Source organism: Littorina saxatilis, linkage group LG10 (assembly GCF_037325665.1).
Source record: "Littorina saxatilis isolate snail1 linkage group LG10, US_GU_Lsax_2.0, whole genome shotgun sequence".
NCBI classification, from domain to species: Eukaryota; Metazoa; Mollusca; class Gastropoda; order Littorinimorpha; family Littorinidae; genus Littorina; species Littorina saxatilis.
The window spans coordinates 6,005,594-6,013,130 of record NC_090254.1 but is presented as its reverse complement, the minus strand read 5'-3'; the positions used below and the strand labels follow the sequence as shown (position 1 = coordinate 6,013,130).

Sequence of the window (7,537 nt, the reverse complement as noted above, 5' to 3'; positions counted from 1 at the left end):
ACAGTTTTTAGGTGCTTGAAACACAGCCGTTTTGAGTGCGCTTGAAACACAGCCACACGTTTTTCGCATGAAACTCAGTTTAACCACTTTTATTTCAGTTGCCTGAGCACCAACAGCCTCGTGGTGTTAACTACTTTTATTCCAGTTGCCTGAGCACCAACAGCTTGGTTGTGTTAACTAGTTTAATTCCAGTTGCCTGAGCACCAACAGCCTGGTTGTGTTAACCACATTTATTCCAGTTGCTTGAGCACCAACAGCCTGGTTGTGTTAACCACTTTAATTCCAGTTGCCTGAGCACCAACAGCCTCATGGTTTTAACCAATTAATTCCAGTTGCCTGAGCACCAACAACCTGGTTGTTTTAACCATTTTTATTCCAGTTGCCTGGGCACCAGCAGCCTGTAGTAAGCTCGGGTATGAGCAGTTTAAACCAGTCCTTACGATCAAAGATGCTCTCTCCTCAGTCGGTTAGATGCCAAAACACAAGCCTACCCGCCCTGGACCTGCAGCCCAGAATAGGCAGACATGGCCGGCAAATAAGAGGGCTACAAAGACGAGGACAGGGGATCCTCCAGCCCAACCTCAGCACAGACAGTGGCTACAGAGCCACAAGGGACACCACCTCCTGGGATGGCCCAGCTCCTCCAGGCGTTGGAGGGAAAATTGAAGCAGCGGGCAGTTGCGGCTCAGGTCAGGGACACCTGCCAGACGCCCCAGCCCAATCAAATGGCAGGGCCGGCCAACACTGACGCCCCAACAACAAGCCAGACACCCCAACAGTCGGCAGACCTGGCGAGGACCTGGCCACCCAAGCCTGCACTGCAGCCACGTTTGCAGTCACCGAACGCATAGCAGGTACGTCTGGAGGGTTTACATCAGCCGCGCTGGGCCTACCATCACTGGTACCATTAAGAATCAAACAGAAGATTTGGGGCGGGCCCAAAACCGGTTCAAAGTGAGCCATTGCAAAAGTGGCTCGAAGGCTACAGGCCGGATCTCGCCAACAGATTAGTTTCAGGTTTTTAGGGATGGTTTCGACATTGGCTACAAGGGTTCTTTAGCCTAGGTCAAACCCAAAAAATTTGAAGTCAGCTTTAGACGATCCCACAGTGGTGGACGAATGGAGATCAGACTCCCGCTAGACAAGTTAGCCAAATGCTATTCAGGCTTGCCTGCGAAAACAAAAAGGTACAGTTAAGAGATCTGCAGTCCATCATTGGTACACTGAACTTTACGTTACTGGATATGCAATACACAAGCTTTTCTCTGCCGCGGTGTTGTTTTCTTATGTTGCAGGTCTCGAGGGTTCTCAGGCCTGGTACTTCGCGGACGCAAAAGATCGCCCCGAGACACGGGAGATAACGACAGTCCAGAACTGTGTATTTTTGCATTGTGTACAGTTAAAAGCAAGCTCAGGTAATTTGCAGTTCAGTCCATCTCATTCCCTACCTCCTGTGGGGTCAACACTTCTTTTTTAAGGCAAAAGGGAAGTGTTTATGGCCCCTTTGTTGACCCAACAGAAGGGCAGGGGAGACAATCGGCCAGCAGTGCCCTGCATGCTGTGCTATAATTTGATGCTAAACTTTTTCATGTTTTTTGTAAATATGTTTTGGAAAATTGATTTTGAAATTGCTATGATTTTTCACAAAAGTTAAATCATAAAAAGCTTTCATTTAATTCAATAACATTTCACTTTACGTGGACTTAACTGCAAACAGCTGGTGTGGACATTTAATTTGTTGGAGTGACTGATAAGAATGGAACGAGCGGATGAGTGCGCGTTCAGTACAGCTCTGATGGACAGTAACCAGCTGTAATTCAGTTTGTTAGCACATGCACTTACACAAAAGAGCTTCTCGCAACGCTGGCGTGGCGATGGGCAGTTTGTGTGATTGCATGCGCCTTTCTTTGATTGGCTCGTAGCGGACCGTTGGAACTGACCTGTGCGGCGGACAGTGCCCCGCACACAGCTTAGCTTAGCGTCACTACGCAAGATGCCAGCGAGCTGAAAGGTCAAGTTTTTGTATTTGGTGAAAATGTTTCCACCACCCACCCCTCCTCCATTTTATCAATCATGGAGGCATGCATTTTGTAACTTTGTGGAGCTGGAGCTTTGTTTCATGTCGCTGGTTGATGTCCATTGTAATAGTCAAGAGAGATAATTCGTATGTTCCGATCAGTTTCCTGCTGTACATTTCGCTGTTGTTGTTTTTCTTGCATGCCATGCCAGGGTGAGCTGACACCACCGTTTGAGCTTCGGTGCAGTACCGTCATTGACAGGTCCGGAACCGAAGCTTTAGCTTTAGTTCACAGATCGCATCGGTCCACAGCCTACAAAACATACATTTTGCTAATTTAGCGTTTATACAAGGAAGCATGTATCCACACCAGCAACAAGAATGTTGATGTGATTGCCATTCTTTCTTTTTTTTCATTTTACATTTTGTGTTGTTTGTATGCGAAGTTGACTGTTTTTCATGATTGAGCTAGGCACATATGAGTTAAAATAACTTGCAGGTTGTTGGTTTTTTTAGAATCAATTTAACGGTTGTTGAGAACTCCTATGTTTTCACATGCTGTTCAGTGACTGATTTTTAAAAACTACTGATATTACATCACTGTTTTGAATTAGCGGATGAGGTTTTGCTTTGTTTGTTTTTGAATTTTAAAGTGAGTTATTAGACTTTGTAAAATTTGCCAGATACAGCAAACAAATCTGGTAGAACATATTTGATTAAGTGAAATAGACAAGATGGAGGCTGGTTTAGAAGCCGCTGGTGGAGTCGAAAAAGACAGAGAGCAAAAGACTGAGTTAACTGACGACAAAGAAGCAGAACTCAGCGACTTGTTTGCACAGATGGGAGCACGACCCAAAGTCAAAACAAAACAAGTTCTTGAAAGATGGATGGTAGATTACGTTTCCTCCCTTCCACGAGAATCGCACGTACCTCCAATTTCCGTCTCTCCAAACACCCCAGTGATCAGCATCACAGGAAGGAAACCATGGCTTACCAAGTTCAACCCGGACCAAGGACACGAGAGCTTTACCTTATGGAAGCATCAACTTACCTGTCTACAGAGAGAGAACCATTCAGACAAAGACATGTTTGATGCTGTCCGATCATCCCTACAAGGCAAGGCTGCACACATCTTAGTCCGTCTAGGCCCAGGAGCGTCAATCAGCGACATCCTGAATAAGATGGACAGCATGTATGGAGAGATAGAGACAGAATCGGATGTGCTGGCGGAATTTTATGGAGCACATCAGGAGAAAAATGAAACGGTCGCTGACTGGGGCTGCCGTCTGGAGCAACTTCTTGATGTGGCCAAGCGCCAAGCATACGTACCTGGCAACCCGGATGAAGCACTGAGAACCAAATTCTGGACCGGCCTATGTCAGGAACTTAAGGATGTGTCGGCATACCAGTATGACACCAGTACCAGCTTCGATCAACTGCGTATCACTTTACGACGTATGGAGAAACAACATCTGGCATGTCAAACTTCATCGAAACCCCATAAGCCAACACCATGCAAGTCTACACAAAAACAGGAGACCAACTGCAAAGATGGACCGGAGAGTGAGATGGCGGAAATGAGAGCCATGATTCAGCAGCTCTCAGCACAGGTCAAAAAGTTGACAACCAACCCAGACAAACCCAGTGACCAAGGACCTACGGTTTCCAATGACACTTACCAGTGTGGCGGAACCCAGAATCGAGGAAGACGAGGCGGACCATACAGGGGTAGAGGAGGAAGTCCCAGAGACTCTAGCGACATTGCTTGCTTCAAATGTGGAGAAAAAGGACACATAGCTAGTGGATGTCGAACGCGAACAGACCACCTGCAGACCACTCAGCTTTTTCAAAACGGCCTTGGGATGTAGGGCAGTCTCAGGACCACAGCAGGAAGCCCACAGTAGCTGAAATGCACACATACAACGACGATGAGACCGCAGGACTAGTCGGTACCGCTAAAGAAGCACTGATTGAAATCGAGGGAATAGCCACTTCTGCACTTCTCGACACAGGTTCGTCAGTATCTACAATTAGCCAAACCTTCTACGAAAGTCACCTCACGCATCTTGAACGGCTACCAGTAACAGTTACTGAGCGTGGAGTGTGCAGACGGACAACCACTTCCATACTTAGGGTACATCCAGACAGAAATCTGCAAATTTTTGATTAGTGCTTTTGTGAACAAGAAACAATTGACAAGTGACTCTATCCCCTCTCCCCCTTTCCCCGTCGCGATATAACCTTCGTGGTTGAAAACGACGTTAAACACCAAATAAAGAAAGAAAAAGAAATCTGCATTCCAAGTTTAAACCCAAAAACCAAGCAGCCATGTCTGATGCTTGTGGTTCCAGTAAGCAGATATAGTGCAAATGTCCCAGTCCTGCTAGGAACAAAATTTTTGTCCACAGTCATGCTAGAATGCCAAATCCGCTACGGACAAAGGTACCTTCAGGCTATTGCTACTCAGACCTCATGGCACTTAGCACTTAGATGCATTACGCTCAGAGAAAGACAACTCGCCAGAGACCATAACTGCCTAGGGATCGTCAAGTCGGCGGAAGAGAAAAGTGTGACATTAAAACCTAATGACCAAGTGACCTTGAAAGGATACATAGATAAGCCTGGAAGCTACCATGCAACCTGTGCTCTATTACAAGCAAGTGTGCACACCCACCCTGACCTTGACTTAACGCCGAGTCTGATAAACTACTCTCACAAAGACTCCAGAGATGTTGACGTCACTGTATCCAAAGTCACTACTCACACGGTTACGATCAATCCCAGGAGCATACTATGTGAAGTACAACCCGTCACCATCACTACACTTGAGGAGAACTCAGCAGACAAACAGGAGGAACCATTGCTCTCAGCTATCGACGTTACGTCAGACAGTTTGACTTCAGCACAAACAGCGAAAGTCAAGAACCTGGTCTCCAATTTCCGCGATGTCTTCTCCAAGAATGACGAGGATGTTGGACTCACCTCAAAAAGTCAAGCACAGAATTGATCTCCTAGATGAGACGCCGTTCAAACAAGCACATCGACGAATACTGCTGTCCATGATGGATGAAGTTCGATCCCATCTTCAGCAGCTGTTAGCAAGCAGAGTTATCAGACGTTCCCATACCCCTTGGGCATCAAACATCGTTCTTGCCCGACGCAAAGATGGAAAGATGCGACTCTGTACTGACTTCCGACAACTCAACAACAAAACTGTAAAGGACTCTTATGCTCTTCCCAGAGTAGATGAGATGTTGGACTGTTTATCGGGGGCGAAGTACTTCACAGTTCTTGATATGAAGTCAGGCTACTATCAAGTGGAAATCGAGGAACACCACAAGGAAAGGACAGCCTTCATAGTCGGACCACTAGGCTTCTATGAGTACAACCGTCTGCCTTTTGGACTTTGCAACGCACCAGCGACATACCAACGTCTGCTGGAAGACATCTTCAGTGACTACAACTTGAGAATATGTTTGATATTCCTAGACAATATAGTTGTATATTCAAGAACGTTTGAAGAGCACATGGAAAGACTCAACAAGATTTTCGAGAGAGTGCAATGTTCTGGCCTAAAACTAAACCCCAAAAAATGCCACTTCTGCAAGGAAGAAGTTGTATATGTAGGCCACACAGTATCCCAGAAAGGAGTTGGACCAGACCCTGCAAACACAGAAGCTATCAAGAATTGGCCCACCCCCACCACACCGGAAGAAGTTCGGAAATTTTTAGGCTTTGCTGGCTACTATCGCAGACTCGTCAAGGACTTCGCCAAGATCGCTCAACCCCTGACAGCTCTCATGCCGACAGCTGAGAAGAAGCGACGAGGAAAGAAACAACACAGTCAGAAACCATGGATTTGGGGACCAGATGAAGACGCAGCATTTCATCGACTGGAGGAAATTCTATCCTCGCCCCCCATCCTGAGTTACGCTGACTACACACTTCCTTTTGAGCTTCACACAGATGCTTCAGGACAAGGATTAGCGAGTACTACAGATTGTATTTCAACACGGAGAGATTAGCGGGTACAACAGAACGTAGTTTAACACGGAGAGATTAGCGAGAGATTAGCTTTTAACACGGAGAGATTGGCGAGTACCAACCTTTCGTTGCCATGCCAAGGGCAGCTTGAGTTCTTGGCGTCGATAACTTTCAGCCTGACTTGGGTATAGTAGGCCAAACCAGTCAAAGCAGACCATTTCCTGCGATCTCATTACTAATATATATATATATATATATATATATATATATATATATATAAGATGAAACAACTCACTTAATCAGCAAGTTGATATGGCACATCATTCCAACTTGTCTGTGTTGATTTAAATCCTGTTGCAATGTGTGGTACCCAGTTTGTTTGGGGATTCCAGCACGAAGTGTGTGTGGTTGCATCCCTACAATAGTTGTGCAAATGTCTTGACTGTTTGGATCTAGAAGTGCGAAAAAGAGAGAAGTCGTTGCTTTAACAGTGCTCTGAGTTGTTATGCCTGTTTTAAAACAAAAAGCCATAAATAAGCAAGGAGATATGTACAACGTAAACAAGCCAATGTACAGGGCGAGTCGATATGACAGCTACTCCTCACACACTTGACACTACTGTATGACTAACGGATACAGCTGAGCGAAGTGGCGGCTCGATGTGGAGACTCATTTTTATATTTAGTCAAGTTTTGACTAAATATTTTAACATCGAGGGGGAATCGAAACGAGGGTATGGTGTATGTGTGTGCGTGTGTGTGTGTGTGTGTGTGTGTGTGTGTGTGTAGAGCGATGCAGACTAAACTACTGGACCGATCTTTATGAAATTTGACATGAGAGTTCCTGGGTATGAAATCCCCGAACGTTTTTTTCATTTTTTTGATAAATGTCTTTGATGACGTCATATCCGGCTTTTCGTGAAAGTTGAGGCGGCACTGTCACGCCCTCATTTTTCAACCAAATTGGTTGAAATTTTGGTCAAGTACTCTTCGACGAAGCCCGGGGTTCGGTATTGCATTTCAGCTTGGTGGCTTAAAAATTAATTAATGACTTTGGTCATTAAAAATCTGAAAATTGTAAAAAAAATTAAAAATTTATAAAACGATCCAAATTTACGTTTATCTTATTCTCCATTATTTGCTGATTCCAAAAACATATAAATATGTTATATTCGGATTAAAAACAAGCTCTGAAAATTAAATATATAAAAATTATTATCAAAATTTTTTTTTCGAAATCAATTTAAAAACACTTTCATCTTATTCCTTGTCGGTTCCTCATTCCAAAAATATATAGATATGATATGTTTGGATTAAAAACACGCTCAGAAAGTTAAAACGAAGAGAGGTACAGAAAAGCGTGCTATCCTTCTCAGCGCAACGAATACCCCGCTCTTCTTGTCAATTCCACGTGCACTGCCTTTGCCACGGGCGGTGGAGTGACGATGCTACGAGTATACGGTCTTGCTGCGTTGCGTTGCGTTCAGTTTCATTCTGTGAGTTCGACAGCTACTTGACTAAATATTGTATTTTTGCC

At 44.8% G+C, this 7,537-nt stretch overlaps 1 long non-coding RNA gene across 1 annotated transcript; it reads left to right on the top strand.

Annotated features, from left to right (window-relative positions):
* The first annotated feature begins 420 nt into the window (after positions 1-420).
* Positions 421-2,001, top strand: LOC138978014 (uncharacterized). The gene is made up of 2 exons (XR_011459561.1): positions 421-854; positions 1,296-2,001. It is a non-coding gene; the product is annotated as an uncharacterized lncRNA (long non-coding RNA).
* Positions 2,002-7,537: the final 5,536 nt, after the last annotated feature.